General features: G+C 43.1%; 2 long non-coding RNA genes across 2 annotated transcripts in view; one reads left to right on the forward strand and one right to left on the reverse strand.

Annotated features, from left to right (window-relative positions):
* Nucleotides 1-17956, forward strand: part of LOC310677773 — a 207748-nt gene that overhangs the window by 48157 nt on the left and 141635 nt on the right. The window lies entirely within an intron of this gene.
* On the reverse strand, nucleotides 9553-17513 carry LOC310677767. Its single transcript, XR_014511427.1, has 2 exons — nucleotides 11241-17513; nucleotides 9553-10980 (listed from the first exon to the last, which is right to left on the reverse strand). It is a non-coding gene; the product is annotated as an uncharacterized lncRNA (long non-coding RNA).

Raw genomic sequence — 17956 nt, forward strand, 5'->3', positions numbered from 1 at the left:
CCCCCTGTAATTTGCGCCCCCTAACCCGGGGCAAGGCAAGCAATTTGCGCCCCCTAACCCGGGGCAAGGCAAGTAATTTGCGCCCCCCCCCCCGCTGCACTGTCCCTCCCCCAGATAGTCCCTCGCTCTCTCTCCGCACCGCACCGCACGCCTGGCACCCTCCCCTCCACAGTGGGCGGCGACCCGGCGGCTCGGATCGGATTCGCACAGCCAGCACTGCAGTTAGAGAGAGTGAGTGAGCCAGGTAGGGGCAGAGAGCTGTGAGTGCGAGCACGCCTCCCCCCCCAGAAGTTGCACCCGGTGCGGCCGGCCCCCCCCTGCACCCCCCACACTACGCCACTGACAACAGCAGCAAGAATACTCATCGCGAAGTATTGGAAGACACAAGATCTACCCACCCGGGAAGAATGGCAGATGAAGGTGATGGACTATATGGAACTGGCGGAAATGACTGGCAGAATCCAAGACCAGGGAGAGGAGTTGGTGGAAGAAGACTGGAAAAAGTTTAAAGACTATCTACAGAAATACTGTAAAATTAATGAATGTTAGAACAAAGTTGGAATGAAATTATATGGCTTTAGTAGAAATGTTATAAGGAATTAAGTATAAATAGATTAATAGTGTTAAAGGAAAAAAGGAAAAAATAAGGTTAGAATGTCTTAAGATAACTATAGGATAGAAAACAGAGGAAGATGCAAAGGAATTGCTGAAAAAATTAATAGAAGTGGAATACAAAAAGGGAGGTGTGAGGAGGTCGTTGAAATAAGTGAATGGAAGATAAGATATTGAAATTGTTTGATGTGTTTTAAATTGTTTTTGTTTTGTTTTGTTTTGTTAGTTTAATGTGTTAGTGTTAGGTGTTAGTGTTATGTAGTGTTTTTGTATTGTATTGTCCATTTTTATTTCTTCTATGTAGTGTTTTAATTGTTGGAAAAGTAATAAATATTATTTTTTTTAAAAAAAGAAGAAGCCAAACAGCCTGGCCCGAGTGGAGCTTTAAAGTAGAAGCACATTCTCCTCCCACAGGCGGCAGCGGGCAACTGTCTTTGCCCCTTCTGACAAACCCTGACTGGGAGAAAATAGATGTTTATTTAAGGGTTTTATTGCGGACATTGAGCCCTGCGATGTCCGAATGCAACATGTCAGCCAGAGAGTAAGAGACCTCTGAAGGATACTGGTTTTGCTCACAAGGAAAGGGGCTTTCTGTTGCCAGTGATTGCTTCTAGCAGTGAAATTATAAATCCCAGGTCGTATAGAATCAGAGAACGGTCAAACAGCTCTTACCATCAGAATGTTGTTCTTGATGTTTAGTCAGAATTTATTTGCTTGCAACTTGAAGCCATGGGTTTGAGTCCAACCTCCGGAGCAGGAGAAAACAAGCTTGCTCCCTCTTGCGTGGGACAGCCCTGGAGATATTTGAAGACGGCTATCATATCTCCTCTTTTCCAGGCTAAGCATCCCAAAGTCCCTCAAAAAGCTTGGTTTCCATATGACTACAATTATGAGGTAAGATTGACGGGTTTATATTTAGCCTGTCGGATATATTAATATGGTTACCCCTCTTTTTTTTTTTTGCCCCACTTGTAAAGGAGGGTAGAAATTTGCATGTCACATAAAATATATGCAAATGTTATGCAAAATTGTGTCTTCTTTTGCAGCAGATGGCTCAATCTACATACAGGCCCAGAAAATCCATTTTTTTGCATTAGGAAAATTGTTTTTAAAAATCACCACTACCCCCCCAATTTTGCGGAATCCTCTTCTGGATCCAAGATTGTCTATCCAGTCTCTTTTCATGGCTTATGCGTATTTTCTGGTGCAATCTCAAATCTAATCAATAGCCAATTATTGTTGCTTATCTTGTCCTTTATGTAATATCAAAGCCTTCAAAACACGCCGACTGTCAGCTTGACATTGAAGCTGCTGAAAGCTACCCAATACAGACAGGTTGTCATCCTTTAGGTCTAAGCCCACTCTGCTGAAATTCATGGGAGCCACACAAAAACATTATTGCACTATCTCCCACTTAGCCAGGCACAATCCATCTTTCTTTTAACCCATGTTTCTATTGCACAGAGTGATCTTAAGTGGATGGTGTATCCAAAATGTTTTTAATATACTGTACATCCTACATGGTCTTGCTGTTTACCAAAATGTGGACCCCCCCCCCCCATAAGAAGCAAATGTTAGGATAGATTTTATATAGCTTGGTATAAATATGGTTTGTTACCAATCACGGTGCCTTTTTTTGACCACCTGTCAATGCCTTTGATGTCAAAGTCATGTTTGCCAAGCCCATAGCAATGGCCGCTGCCATACAAAAGGGGTGTAAGCCACAATCACGAGAGTTGCTACCCACAGCCACCAAGAACACCAGAAAAAATGGAATTGTGTAAGAGGGAAGTGGTCTTTATGCACACTATATGGTGTTAGTGTTTCAGGGTTTGTGGGCTCATGAGTGAAGGGCATACTTAACGGGCTTTTTGAAAAGTGGCAAGGTAACTACTCTCCCCTCCGACATTCCTGTCTGAAAACATCCCTGTGCAGCAGGGCTGGCCCTGGCATAAGGTAGACTGAAGCAACTGCCTCAGGTAGCAGAATCCCACAGGGCAGGCCTCGGGTGGCAAAACAGGACAGGCACTCCTGCTGTAGCATCAGGCACAAAGCTTGGCTCGTGCTTGTCGTGGTGAGCAAGGAGCTCCAAAATGTATCTCTAGCAGCGACAGTTTTCCTTGCCCTTGGATGTCTTTTTGCTCATCCCTTCAGAGTGCTAGGTTCTGATGACAATTTGCTGTTGTAGTAGCTCTCTCTCTGTTTAGAAAAATGTCACAGGGCAGACCTCATCTCCTATCTCCCTTTTAGTCTTTGACTTCGAGGGTAACCAATGCCACTCAGCCATTTTAATACAATTTTCTTCAGAGCTGATTTACATAGAGAAGAGTAATGCAGTTTAAAGATGACTTTCCTTCAGGACTGTTCATTAGAAAACCTTTATTCCATTTTTTATGTATCGGATCTCTGAAATGTGATCATTTTTTTCCTGTTATTATCTTATAAAGTTTAGAAAATGTTCTTTTCTCCCCTTTCCCCATTAAATGTTCAGATGTTGCCAGTTCTCTGCTAAAATTATAGTTTTGCCTTTTACACACACACACACACTTAAATTCCACAACAAAACTCTGTGCAAGTTGCTCCTTTAGCCAGGCGACTCGGTGGAGTCAGAGCAGATTCAGAGCCAGATGAGCAGTTGTGTTCAGCGTGCTCTGCTCTTGGCAGGACGGTCTGCTCAGTTCCCTGTGCCAGAATATTTTGTATTGTCTGCAGAATCAAATGGCAACCCATGAAGGTTTTCCAGAGGGCTTCTCAATAGCCTAGCTCAGACTCAGTCCAGGCCTATGGCTGCTCTGGTTAATCTGAAAGACCAGACTATGAGATGGAGAAGTTTTGTGACCCAAACCAACAGGGATGATTACATGTGTAGTAGTTCTCTGAACTGGCTCCTCTTCCTCATTCCCAGCTGAAATTCTCTCTGTGTCTCTTCTGAATGTGCAGGGCAGGGACAGACGACAAGAGGAGCACTTCTCCAAGAAAGCAAAAAACATAGGCAACCAACTTTTCTCATTGATGAAATACTGGGCATTGAGCATGCTGAGAGTGTGCACTGAATGGCAGGGGGGAGTGAACAAATAGCAAAGACAGGGTTTGAGGAAGTCTGTTGCTCTTTTGCAAGCCCCAACTAGAGCTTTAAGGAGAAAGAATGAAAAGGTCGGTGCAAAGAGAAAGAAAAGATTAATAGCGGGAGAAAAATATGTAAGAAAAGACTGAGGGGTAGGGCAGCTCAGGAGCAAAGGAAACACCCTCTCACTTTCACTGTTTGGTGGATTTGTAGCTGGCCGAGCGAACCCAAAGAGTACTCATTAATGGTTCCTCAATCACCTTGGAAAAAAGTGACTGTGGGGTGCTGCAAGGTTCTGTCCTGAGCCCAATGTTGTTCAACCTCTCTTTAAATGACTTAGATGAAGGAATTGAGCTCGGTTTTCTTAAATGCCCACTGTTCAAAATATAGTCCGCTTTCCCACGGCCTCTTGGTGGTGCTCCTCTGACGACGACAGTTATTAATAGGTGCTTATCCAGACCACCTGCATAGCAGAATGAAGAATGCCAAAGACCTTTTATCTAATTTTAGATTTATTATGAAAGCGATTTAACAACAAAAATCATTACATGCTTCCTTTTGAGCTCTGACATAGAAACCAAGCTATTCATATACAGACGTGAAGAGAGATGTTGAGTTAATAAGGTACATGTACAACAACCATTTCAATGACAGTTTTGGGCGGTATAGTTAAAATGTTGGTAAAGCTCAGACCATTAAAAAAAATAATATTCTAAGTACCAAACTTTATACATTTATTCACTATCGTTGTTCTAACCTACCATGATACAGTACCTGTGGAAAACAGTAATGTGTACATAATTTACACTGAAAATAAAGCTTAGAAGTACCAGCAGCATCTACAAAGGTTTTCATTCTGATTTTTATTCATGCCCAGTAATTGATAGGAACCCAGAAAAATGCATGTCCCGGTAGGAAGCCTTTTGTAAGGAGTAATGGACTTGTTCTTAATGTAAAGGTAAGGTAAAGTTCTTAATGTACCTTATTGAGACAAGGCATCACTAAATTTTGCTTTGCCAGTGTAGCATCACTGGGTTGAGCTTCCTTGCATCTTTAGTGGATGAAGGCACGAGTAGCTTTTACAGGAAATAGGCTGGTACCCTCTTCAGTTTTGCATACCTGCCAATCACGAAGAGTTTGGAACTGAAACTCAGAATAATGTTAACCTATTTTCTGCAACGAATCATTAACTGAAAGCCAACCGTGGAGACACAGGAGGGAAGAAGTGTGCCAGAGTGGGGCCCCATTAATGCTATACAGTGGTACCTCAGGTTAAGAACTTAATTCGTTCCGGAGGTCCGTTCTTAACCTGAAACTGTTCTTAACGAGAGGCGTGCTTTCGCTAATGGGGCCTCTTGCTGCTGCTGCGCCGCCGGAACATGATTTCCATTCTCATCCTGGGGCAAAGTTCTCAACTCGAGGTACCGGTAACTCTTCCAGGTTAGCGGAGTTTGTAACCTGAAACATTTGTAACCTGAGGCGTTTGTAACTCAAGGTATCTGTACCAGACAAACTAATCTACCTTTCCAGTAGGTACAACTACTTTTTGTCATAAGTGAAGATTTGGGAACCTGCCAGATAGTTCTATTCCCACTGCAATTGTTCTGTGCAGATCTTTCCTGATGTTTCATTCTTTTTCTTCCTTCCTTACTTCCTCACCCAATCTTAATAGCTGAAATTAGCCTTAACCTTCTGTTCTTCCAATGCATTTAGCCGAGTTCCCATTATCAGCCTTCTCTACAACATCCCACACGTCTACTCACAATTGATGTGATGGCAACAAAGAACAGCTGCCAAGAGGGCACTGGACTGCCCCGAGGAAAACCCCTCCAGCCCATGGGCCCAACTCTGTTTCAGAGACATTTCATTTGCCACTCCATTGGCAGCTTTAAATACATGTTAAACCCACTATCTTTAAGGTAAATTTATTATGCTTCATAGTATCCTGAGGTAGCAACCTTACCTTGCCTCATGAAAGGAGGATCACCTAGAGTCAACAGCATAGGAAAATGTAATGTTAACATTTAGCTACATTTTATGCGACATGAACTAGGCTAAAGCTCCTGAATGGTGTCCCCACTTAGCTGGTTCTGCTGCTACCCACCCCGCGTTTTTCCCTCTTGCTCCCTTTCAATCCAACGCAATGGGCAATTTTTTGCAGATGTCTTAACAGATACAGTTGCCGGGGGTCTTTCCCCCTCAAGAGAGTGTTGTGGGGGAGCAAATTCTAATTCCAAAGAATTGATTGTGTTGATTTCCATGTCAGACTAGTTGATTCCATTTCACAGAATTTGCATAATTAAATGAAATATTTACAAAGCACAGAAATGGGTAACTTAAACTGGCCTTTGGCCTTTACAAGTCACATTTCAAAGAGATGCTCACAGAAGTTTTGTCGGGTAAGAACTGTTACTTGTACACAAATCAGAGTTATTGTGTTTTCTCAGGGTATTTCAGATAGAGGAACTAATTTCTGGAATGGTGCAGGTGAAATTTATGTTTATTGCATGGCCTATTTTGCATTCCCCCATGTAGCCACAGATTATAGTAAAGAGGTAAAGGTACCCCTGCCCGTACGGGCCAGTCTTGCCAGGCTCTAGGGTTGTGCGCCCATCTCACTCAAGAGGCCGGGGGCCAGCGCTGTCCGCAGACACTTCCGGGTCACGTGGCCAGCGTGACATCGCTGCTCTGGTGAGCCAGAGCCGCACACGGAAACGCCGTTTACCTTCCCGCTAGTAAGCGGTCCCTATTTATCTACTTGCCCCCGGGGGTGCTTTCGAACTGCTAGGTTGGCAGGCGCTGGGACCGAGCAACGGGAGCGCACCCCGCCGCGGGGATTCGAACCGCCAACCTTTCGATCGGCAAGCCCTAGGTGCTGAGGCTTTAACCCACAGCGCCACCCGCGTCCCCACAGATTATAGTATTTACTCCAAATCGCTTCAACTCTTAGGGCACTCACTCCTGGTACTTGAAGAGGGATCAAAAATGGATTTGTGTAATTTTCATTATGCTGATTTTACTTGATAAGTACTGAATCAGGAAACAATATTATGATCATTTATTATATTTGTTTACTCTAGGTTGATTTCAACAAAATTTGTGTACCGGTAGTTACATATGCACACACATTCAAACAGGTGCAACCCATTCAGTTTTAAGCCTACCTGACCACATCCTTCCCAACCCCTCAAAAAACCCCACCCCAAACTACCTAATCATTTCATCTTTAAAGTTAGGAAAGGAACCATTTTATTTCTGCCTTTCACATATATGCACAATCCTATCGCACTTCCTCAATGGGCCCAAGGTGGCTGTCACTGTGACCTGGGAGTAAAAATACACATGGTGGTAGCAGCCCTGCAAGGAGGAAAGCGGAACGCACCCCAGTGGCTTCCCCAAGTGCTTTTATCTTAGCTGAGCTCTATTCTGGTACAGTTGCTCAACCAAGGAGGGAAGTGCTCAAGAGCAAGAGATGGGAAGCAGTGTATATATATAAAAGGTAAAGGTACCCCTGCCCGTACGGGCCAGTCTTGACAGACTCTAGGGTTGTGCGCCCATCTCACTCAAGAGGCTGAGGGCCAGCGCTGTCCAGAAACACTTCCGGGTCACGTGGCCAGCGTGACAAGCTGCATCTGGCGAGCCAGCGCAGCACACGGAGCGCCATTTACCTTCCTGCTAGTAAGGGGTCCCTATTTATCTACTTGCACCCGGAGGTGCTTTCGAACTGCTAGGTTGGCAGGCGCTAGGACCGAGCGACAGGAGCGCATCCCGCTGCGGGGATTCGAACCGCCGACCATGTGATCTGCAAGTCCTAGGCGCTGAGGCTTTTACCCACAGCACCACCCAGGTCCCTGTATGTATGTATGTGTGTGTGTGTGTGTATATATATATATATATATATATATATATGCTTTCGTAGATTTTCACGGGTACAGGAATGCAGGTTTTGGTGTCCTCGGGTGTCTTCCCGTGTAAAAGTTGGGGTGTCTAGGCGACGTTTCGACGAGGTCTCACTCGTCATCTTCAGGCTGGTGCTTTCGGCTTCTTGTTACTGGAACAGAGCAGGATCTCAGTGTTTGAGTTCCTATAAATACTGTTGAGGAGGTGTGGTGTATAGCCTCCAATGTTCTGGGCAGAGAGGAGGTTCCCAGGCTAGTGTGCCTTTTCTTCTTTTGTTCCTTAATTACTTGAGGGATATCTTGAGTGATTTCTTGAGTGATTTCCTGAATCCCACTTAGGTGGGTCATTAGGTGTGGATTAGTTGCTAAAGCCTTCGTGTCTTGAACTCTTGAACTTTGTGAAGAGTTTTTCTGAGAAGATGGCTGTACAGCACTTGGTTGTGCTCTGGCTTGGCTTCGTGTATAGGGGCGAGCTGTGGTTTTGTGGCCTGTGCCAGCCAGATCTGTGTAGGGATTGCAGGGGGGTGCAGCATCCGGAGGTGCCACCCTGGTTTGGCTACTGGATGGTGTCTGTAATTTATCTGTGGAGAGGGTCTGGGTTTGGGTCTGGTGTGGTTGATTGGTGATGGCGTTCTGTGTGCCTCTGGATCTGGTGTCAGATTTTGTGGGGAGGGTTACGAAGCTAATCCAAAAAGAAACACCCCCCAAAAACCAAGACACAGAAGAAAACAATGGCATAGCCCTCCTTCCTTATATCAAGGGCACTACAGATAAAATTAGCAAAATCCTCCATAAACACAATATCAAAACAGCCTTTTGCACCAACCAAAAAATAGCCAATATCCTCAGAAACCCCAAGGATAAAATTCAGTTGGAAAACCAAGGGGTCTATGAAATACCCTGCAAAGTCTGCCCAGCCACGTACATTGGACAAACAAACAGACGAATAAATGCACGGATCGCAGAACACAAGAATGCCGTCAAAAAAGAAGAAAAAACTTCCTCTCTTTTCCAACACATGAAAGAAACAGGACACGAAATTAATTTTGCAGATTCCAAATTGCTCTTTAACATGGAACATCACCACAAGAGAATAATCATGGAAGCCATCGAGATAGAGAAACACCCTCACAACATGAACAAGCGTGACGACACATCCCGCTTGCCAGACATCTGGAAATTAGCCCTCCCCACAAAATCTGACACCAGATCCAGAGGCACACAGAACGCCATCACCAATCAACCACACCAGACCCAAACCCAGACCCTCTCCACAGATAAATTACAGACACCATCCAGTAGCCAAACCAGGGTGGCACCTCCGGATGCTGCACCCCCCTGCAATCCCTACACAGATCTGGCTGGCACAGGCCACAAAACCACAGCTCGCCCCTATACACGAAGCCAAGCCAGAGCACAACCAAGTGCTGTACAGCCATCTTCTCAGAAAAACTCTTCACAAAGTTCAAGAGTTCAAGACACGAAGGCTTTAGCAACTAATCCACACCTAATGACCCACCTAAGTGGGATTCAGGAAATCACTCAAGAAATCACTCAAGATATCCCTCAAGTAATTAAGGAACAAAAGAAGAAAAGGCACACTAGCCTGGGAACCTCCTCTCTGCCCAGAACATTGGAGGCTATACACCACACCTCCTCAACAGTATTTATAGGAACTCAAACACTGAGATCCTGCTCTGTTCCAGTAACAAGAAGCCGAAAGCACCAGCCTGAAGATGACGAGTGAGACCTCGTCGAAACGTCGCCTAGACACCCCAACTTTTACACGGGAAGACACCCGAGGACACCAAAACCTGCATATATATATATATATATATATAAAATCCATGTGGTTGTCACCCAAAGCTACTCTGGCCCACTCTGCTCCAGGGATACAGGCATTCAAAGTAATATTAAAAAATACTTTCCTGCCTTTTCCTGCCTTTTCATCCACAAGAAGCCGTCCCACACATATAGAACTTTTCTTCCACCAGTATAAAGAGGAGTAATATTCAATGTCTATCACAATGAAGCATATATATATCCAATGTCCTAAAATTTATTCCTCAGTGTAAAGTACAATATATGGAACACTATTTACATCACTAAAGTAGAAAAAAGTTAAAATATTTTCAGTCTTTTTTTATATATATAAAAAAAGCACGTTTCGTGGATAATGGTTTCCTAATATGCAAATCAAGCCACCGTCCTCGTGGTACCAACATCTCCAGATATGTTCCAAAGAGTACTAAGTTAGTAAATGAATGAGAAATACAAGTCTTAAATAATGTCGTTTCTTGATTGCAGCCCTGACACTTGAATTACAATGCGGTAAAATATCTTATGAAGGTATTTGGAATAATTCTGGCATTTGTGTTGACAATTGTAAATATCTAAACTAATTAGAATACCTAAAAGGTATCTCTGTATGTACACGATATAATTGTTTATATATTACATGACATCAAGGATTTAAAAGCAGAATGGTACAAGCAGAATAAATAAAGGAAAGAGCAATTGTGAAGTGTAGGTACTCAGATAAACATGGTTTTGCTGAATATTTTTGTCTTCCTGTGCATCTATCTACTTAAAGGACAACTACAACCCAAACAATATTCTTTTCAGTCTAATTTTGAAGATGGTTTTATTGCAATAAGAATTAGGGTTCCACTACTGGTGTAGGCTGAAAATCTTATTTTTCTTTTCAAGTGCTTAGAATGTTCTTCTTTTATCCTGGATTACTTTTTAAAACATGCTTAAGTATTTGCTTCTGAGGTTTGATTTGCACAAGACTCTTGTTTATATGGTGGGGCCACAGATCAACCCTCTGCACATACATGGGACCCCAGAACAGGCCCTGCTGTGAGAAAAGGCACATTTCTGTGTTTTTTGTACACAGCACCCAGTTCACTTTAAGGGGTTTAACGTGGTGTGTGTGTGTAAGCCTAGAAACCGTGAGAAATACAGCTGTAACTAGGAAATGGCAAGTCTGGAGGGGGGGGGGGAGGAGAAGAGAACATCAGTGAACTGCCTATTTATGCTTTCCTGAGTCACAAAACTGTGCTAATCTCAGATTGGCATGAATAAAGATATGGCGACAGGTACGTCAAGAATTAGGTGGTGCAGAGAAAAGAAATTGCGCCTTGTGTTGTTGCCATCTACTCCTGGGACTGCTCTGGTTTTGCCCCACATGCAGCTGAGGGACAAATGAAGAAGACTCCTCTGAGGGAATGTGGCTTGTGGAGATGAATTGTTAAGCAAAGGTGCACTGAAATACACTCAATGCGTTATGTGTTTTCAGAAAGCAATTCCTCATGAAATAAAGTTTTTAAAGCTAGCTTCCACCATTCTTTTCAGGAAAAAACTGAATTCAGATTATAGTGAGATCATAAAATGAATTAATCACTTACCGTATTTTTCGCTCTATAAGACGCACCAGACCATAAGACCATAGTTTTTGGAGGAGGAAAACAAGAAAAAAAAATAATTCTGAATCTCAGAAGTCAGAACAACAAGAAGGATCGCTGTGCAGCGAAAGCAGCGATCCCTCTTGCTGTTCTGGCTTCTGGGATAGCTGCGCAGCCTGCATTCACTCCATAAGACACACACACATTTCCCCTTACTTTTTAGGAGGGAAAAAGTGAGTCCTATAGAGCAAAAAATACGGTATTTTTAAAATGATATATAATCAGTGAGCGTTTTTGGGTGTGTGCTTTTGGGTTATTGATGTGTTACCATGATGGTGTGTGTATATCGTGTATGCACTGTGTCTGTTCTGAAATGGGAACCTGAGGGATACAAACCCATGTTGTCAGTATGTATAGAATATCTGTGCGGAACCATACTCCCCCCCCCCCCAAGGTGGCACTTAATCTTTAAGGTGTAGGTGCTGAATAGACTGCTTATGGGGGTGTTTGAAAATCCTTTTGTCAATCTGATTCGGAACTATATTTTCCTGAAACAACGTCCATCCGTAACATGAACACACAAAACAGATTCCTGCCCCAAAGAACAGACAATCTGCGCTGCACAATATCCTTACTTCATCCTTCAATTCCTCTGCCTACTTTTTGCGGTCGAACATAACATGGGAGGCATGAGACCATTCCTTAAAATATTCATCTAGATGTCAACTAAATTCACATGCAGTGTGACTTCTGATAACAAGGTAACATGGCTTTAGATCCACGGACAGAAAAACTTTTAAAACTGGGCGTTGACTATACAATAGTTCAGAAGAGAATGGGTCAAAAACGTCTGACTGTAGTGGTGTAGGAATGTCGGCGAGGGAAAAAATTGATGCACAATTGTTGCAGAAATTAGGGTGAAACTCCATTATATAGATTAAGAAAAAAAACTATCCTGAAAGTTCTCATTTAGAATTGTCTCTACCACCAGTATTTATGGCAATGATTTCCATGGCTGCATTAAAAGAGGGATGGCAGGTGTTAGCTTCTGAAATAACAGCTGGATTTGTTCTGAAAAACCAACGGAAGCAATAATAATCAGGATGAATGTGTAGGATGAAAGCATATTTAAAAATGACTTAAACTGTTATTTCATATAGCGTTCTATGCACAAACCCACAATTTTTAGTGTGCAGAAAAATCTGTGAGTATGGATATCATCTGTCTTCCAGCTTCCAAGCCTGCTAATCAATTAACTGTTTCCCGATAGCAGGACTTGATAATTAACAAAACAAGGAGTAGTTGACTTCACCCTTCTTTGTTTGCCTCCTCCATGAGAGCTCCAGAGGGTGGTGACACAAGAATGGGCCTTTTCTGCAGAGGCTCCCCATCTGTGAGATGCTCTCCCCAGGAAGGCTTGCCTGGCGCCTTCGCTACATAATTTTAGGAGCCAGATGAAAACATTTCTCTATAACGTGGCCTTGGGCTCATGAACAATCTATGGTCTTTGAAATGTGTTTGTGGGAAGGGGGTTATTGGTTTGCTTGTGCTTTTGGTTTATTATGTATTTTGTGTTCTTGTTTTGTATTTTTGTGTTGTGAACTGCCCTGTTATCATTGGCTGAAGGGGGTGGGGTATACAAATTTAATAAATAATCCCAACAATATTTTTAAAAGATAGCAATAAGTGCAGAGTGGAAGGAAGGCGAAGCTGAAAAATTAAGCGCTACAGGTTTCTTTTTAAAAAAAACGGGCACGATTCAAGCAAAAATAAATGCTTTGTCCTATTGTTTTAAATGTGAGAGCTACATACATGCCTAATCCACAATAAACAATGGGACTTTCAAGTGCTTAGCATAGCTGCATTGTAATCCAATATTTGCAAATTTAGCAACCAACTTGTTAGGGCTTTTTATGAGGTCTCCACAAATTAATTTCTAATTGTTCTCTACAAATCAGTGAAACCATAAACACAGCAAGAGCTTGCTCTTTAAATAAGATCCAGGTATATTTTCTATTTAGATATAAGCTATGATTTTTATCTGCAAGTTGTAATTTGTAAAAATGCATTGTGTGTGTGTGTGCGCGCACCCACCCGCTATTTCATTTACCCAATATAACTATTTCCAGGGTTGCAAGTATTTGTGATAACAACAAAGTTATATCAATCAAGAATTTTTGCGAAAATAACGTAAGAGGGTGAAGGTGTGAACCAGAAACTTCTTTTCTGCATCCTAACATCAGAGAGGTTCTTCTAGCTGGGTGGGGAGGGCACAGCTGTCTATGTTGTATTGTTTTTTTAAAATACACCTGCATTGTTATTATTTTACTATTTTTTATTGTACACTTCCTTGAGAAGCTTGTGCAGATAGCTAACAAATGAATTATTAATTATTATTTTTACTATTATTAACAGCGGTGTGAACAGGACCATTTTTCTCCCATACCATGATTTCTGAATTATATGCCCAGGCAATGTCCTGGTTCATACACTGTTACTGGCATGGATTCTCATTCATGAGGGCAAATTTTAATCAGTGAGCCTGAGAATTATAAAAGAGTCAGATGGCTTTCCCTTGTAACGAGGAACTGCTGGTTTCTGTGGTGTATTTAATGGTAATCTCTCACATGTATACCAGTATCTCCAAAAGGCACCTGTATTAAAGCTTTATAATGTACCCATGTAATTAAATTTTATGAATTAATTATTAAAGAACAGGTGGTGAATCAATGGAACGTTTAAAAAAATCAAATCAAAACTCTGTTAAACTGTTTTGTTATGATGGACCCCTGAGCTGATATGCTACCTCGCTGTTTGGGTTTCTTGTTGTTTTCGAAAACGCAAATGGCAACGGGCTGTCTAAATTGGTAAATTTGTGATAGCATTTTTTAAAAAATATTTATTGCACATTTCCTTTCCAAGACTATTGAGCTGTCTTGGTAACCAGAGGGATGGGATAGAGATGAGGGAATTACGGCACTCAAGTTTCCCCCACAAAATGGCAGGTGGCAGGTCGGTGGAAGTGAAGCAAAGGTAGGGAGCTACGTTCATCATGTAAAAAGGAGCCACCTGTAAGTCAGAGGATGCTGAGGCTGTCCTGGAGGAGAGGCAGAGGAAGGTGGAGGAAGGGTGGCTCCACACATGCTGTCAGCTTAGGTGCACAAGGTGCTCCCATCCAGCTCACATAAGAAGTCATTTGCACCCAGCAGCCTGCTCCCTCCAGTGTGCCATGGGAATGGATGGATTGGGCCAAAGACTTGGCCATTTCATCCGAAAAGGAAAAAAGAAAGACGCAAAAACATTGTGAGACATCAGGTCAACAGAGCTGAGGACTAAGGCTATGTATATAAAAGAAAACTGGAAGCCAACTGAAAACACATGTAAGCAACAAGGACTGCAACAATTAAATTCAACTCCAAAGGTATTTTCATAGCCCCCAAACTGGTCTTCTCATTACTATTTGAAACTTAATGTTCTTATTCAGACAAGAAACAACTATTCATCTGATTCCTTTGACGTTATTCAAGACATGAGAGAAGTATACATTGAAAACTGGTAGAAGTAAAGGTTTATTTCTTTGTGTTGATTCTATATACTTTTGATGCCCTGTTTACAAATGTTTTAAGTGCTGCCTTACAGCCTTTGGGCAATAACCTATCTGTTGTTATATATTGTTCCTTGACTGTATTTGCTTCCAGGCACAAGCCTGAGACACAATGATGTTCGCCCATCTCTTTTCTCTTTAAGCAATCTTTCAAAAGCAATATATTACAGACTCCGGTACAATGTTGAACATAAAGGAGAAGAAATCGTATTATTCACAACAGGCTAGCAGCTATATCATATAACGAGAGAGGTAGTTTACCCAGATAACTTTCCAATATTTATGTATATCTGGGAGGCACGCACATGCTTGCTGCCTGTTTCAGACTGCCGAGTGCACGGATGGAGACTTCAGATACAGAATAAGTGTTGAAAGAAGGATTACTGGTTTGTTTCTGTTTATTTAGGAAATGTATAAGCCGCCTTCAGAAAGAAGTCTCGGGGGGGGGGGGGGTTTGTCAATCAAGAAAATAAATCTATACAACAAAAAGTTCAATAGTAAAACAGGATAAACACATGAACAGCAGCAACCAGCAATAAAAGTGGGCAGAACCAGAAAATAGGAGTTAAAACAGCATGATGAAATACTCTGGCAAATTAAAAAAACCCCACAAACTTTCTCAAACGCCAAAAAATAAAATGAAAAATCAGACTGGGAGCATGCAAGCAAGCTTTCCAATGTGGAGATGCCATAACCAAAACAAACCCTGCCTCTGGTCATCTTTGCCATGCACCCTGATCAGAAATGCTCATTAAGCCATTCAAAACCTTTGCTGTGGGAGGTGGAGAATCAGAAATATGGAAAATTAGACAACAACATTTGAACAAGGGAAGTAGCCCATGGAGGTCTGCAACCTTTCCTAATCCAGCCCATAGAAGAGGGAAGTAGATTTGAGCACTAAGTAAGTAGCTGTGGCTCTAAGGAGAAGAATAGGTAAAGGTAAAGGGACCCCTGACCATTAGGTCCAGTCGTGACCGACTCTGGGGTTGCGGCGCTCATCTCGCTTTATTGGCCGAGGGAGCCGGCGTACAGCTTCCGGGTCATGTGGCCAGCAGGACTAAGCTGCTTCTGGCGAACCAGAGCAGCGCACGGAAACACCGTTTACCTTCCCGCTGCAGCGGTCCCTATTTATCTACTTGCACTTTGACGTGCTTTCGAACTGCTAGGTTGGCAGGAGCAGGGACCGAGCAACGGGAGCTCACCCCATCGCGGGGATTCGAACCACCAACCTTCTGATTAGCAAGTCCTAGGCTCTGTGGTTTAACCCACAGCGCCACCCGCATCCCTGATCGGGAAAACTCAGGACACAGACATAGATGCACACAAACTGCACACCAACCAAGACAGAGGAAGATAAACACATGAAAAACCACACTCTCAAACCTGAGGCAATATATTGAATCAAAAGAAAAGAAAATAACCCCCAAAGACAATCCTCTTAAGACAGTAAGTTGGACCCAGTCACATGGCAGGCGCACTGTGGAAGCCTCTGAGGCCATCAGAGCGGGTATGCAACACGCGGGACTCATGTGTTGGTAAAGCCAGGCCACAGCTTCTATTGACTCCCGAGGCAAGTGCGGTTGACGTGGCACTGGGTGGGGATCTGTTAGCCCCGAAGACTTCCGATCTTAAGCCCGACGCACCATCCCAGCTTGCTTGGTTGGGGAACACTATGGGAGCTGATCAGCAGAGCTGGGTCCCGCTGACAACCTGGGACGAGAGGCAACCGGCCCTGCCAAGCTCAGGCTGAGGACAGGCATGCCTCCACCCCGCCCATTATGTTTTGATCCTACTCAATGCCATTTCTGCACAAGTTGTGGCAAATAGCTGTGTGTAACGCCTAGCAAGCACAGGCTGCCTACTGGGAGAAAGGTGAAAGCCTCTCAACCAAAGGGGGCTGGTGGGAAGAGTTAAGAGTCAGTGCTCCAACGGAGCCAATGGAATGGTCTTGCACAGCACCACTGGCCCACTGCTTTGCCACTCCACTGTCATGATGCCGTTGCAGGGAGACTATGGCACCGTCTTCCCCACTGACCACAACTCTTTCAATAATCTGACAGGTGGTAGGCACAACATGGCAAGAATTGGGGACAAAGTGATGCAAGAGGATTGTTTCTATCCATCAAACACTGCAATTTGGGTGATGAAAAATGAGGTTGCAAGTAGGTTTTTTCTTTGCTTTTCCATGTTTATGATACATGTATGTGGATAAATGATTTTTTTAAAAAATGCAGTGCAGTCTGTAATATTTCTTTTGAAACACTTGTCAATACAAACATTGGCAAGAGGTGTACTGCTGGGGGCCTGCTCTCTAAAGCGGTCATAATCAAGTAATGCATACATAGGGAAACAGCAGGCCGGCCACACGGAATTAAGATAAAACGGACCAAGGTTTATGAGCCAGCCATTGATGGATTCAGCATATCGGAAACAACAAAGTAACAACTTCTACCTATTTTATAGGTTCACCCCCAAACCAGCATTTTCTGCTCTGGCTACATCAAAGTCTCTTATCATAAGATGTCAAGATTACTCCACATTTGGGAAACTTACTGTGGATCAACAGCAAAGCCACAATCTGGTAACCTGGCCCCAATCCTGCAACTGAATCACTGCTGACCGTGGAAGGTGAAAGTGCCACTGGCAGAGATCCCTTTCCCACAGCCTTCCTCACCGTCAGGGCTGCCACCATGTACAAGACGATCTCTGGATTGTGACCCACAGTGTGGGTGGGGAGAGGCTGGGTTGTATCGAACTAAGTCAAGCTCAGACTATATCCACTGAAAGGAATGGTTTTGAGTTAGTCAGAAGGCATTATTTTCAATGGGTTAATTCAGAGTATGACTTAGCTGGGTACAATTCTATGATGTGAACGGTATTTACATGACCTTCAGATAGCAATCCTAAAGTACCCTCAGACAGAAGTAGTGTACAGTGGTACCTCGCAAGACGAATGCCTCGCAAGACGAAAAACTTGCAAGACGAAAGAGTTTTTTGTTTTTTGAGTTGCTTCACAAGACAAATTTCCCTATGGGCTTGCTTTGCAAGACGAAAACGTCTTGCGCCTTTTTCTTAAAACCGTCAATGCATTCCTTATGGGAAACCGGGCTTCGCAAGACGAAAAATTCACAAGACGAAAAAACTTGCAGAATGAATTAATTTCATCTTGCGAGGCACCACTGTACCTATTTAGATTAAGGGCAAGAAAACTGGCTATCACCCCCCCCCCCCGAGTCTCTTCCATCCTATTGTAAAAAACATTGGTGAAACCAAATTATCTACAATTCCATAACTGTATCTGCAGGATTAGACACTAGTAGACTTTTGAAATATTGTGACAGGGCCAACAAAATATTAGAATAATAAACTC

This window comes from Podarcis tiliguerta, assembly GCF_965153285.1.
Source record: "Podarcis tiliguerta genome assembly, chromosome: 5".
In the NCBI taxonomy this organism is placed as follows: Eukaryota; Metazoa; Chordata; class Lepidosauria; order Squamata; family Lacertidae; genus Podarcis; species Podarcis tiliguerta.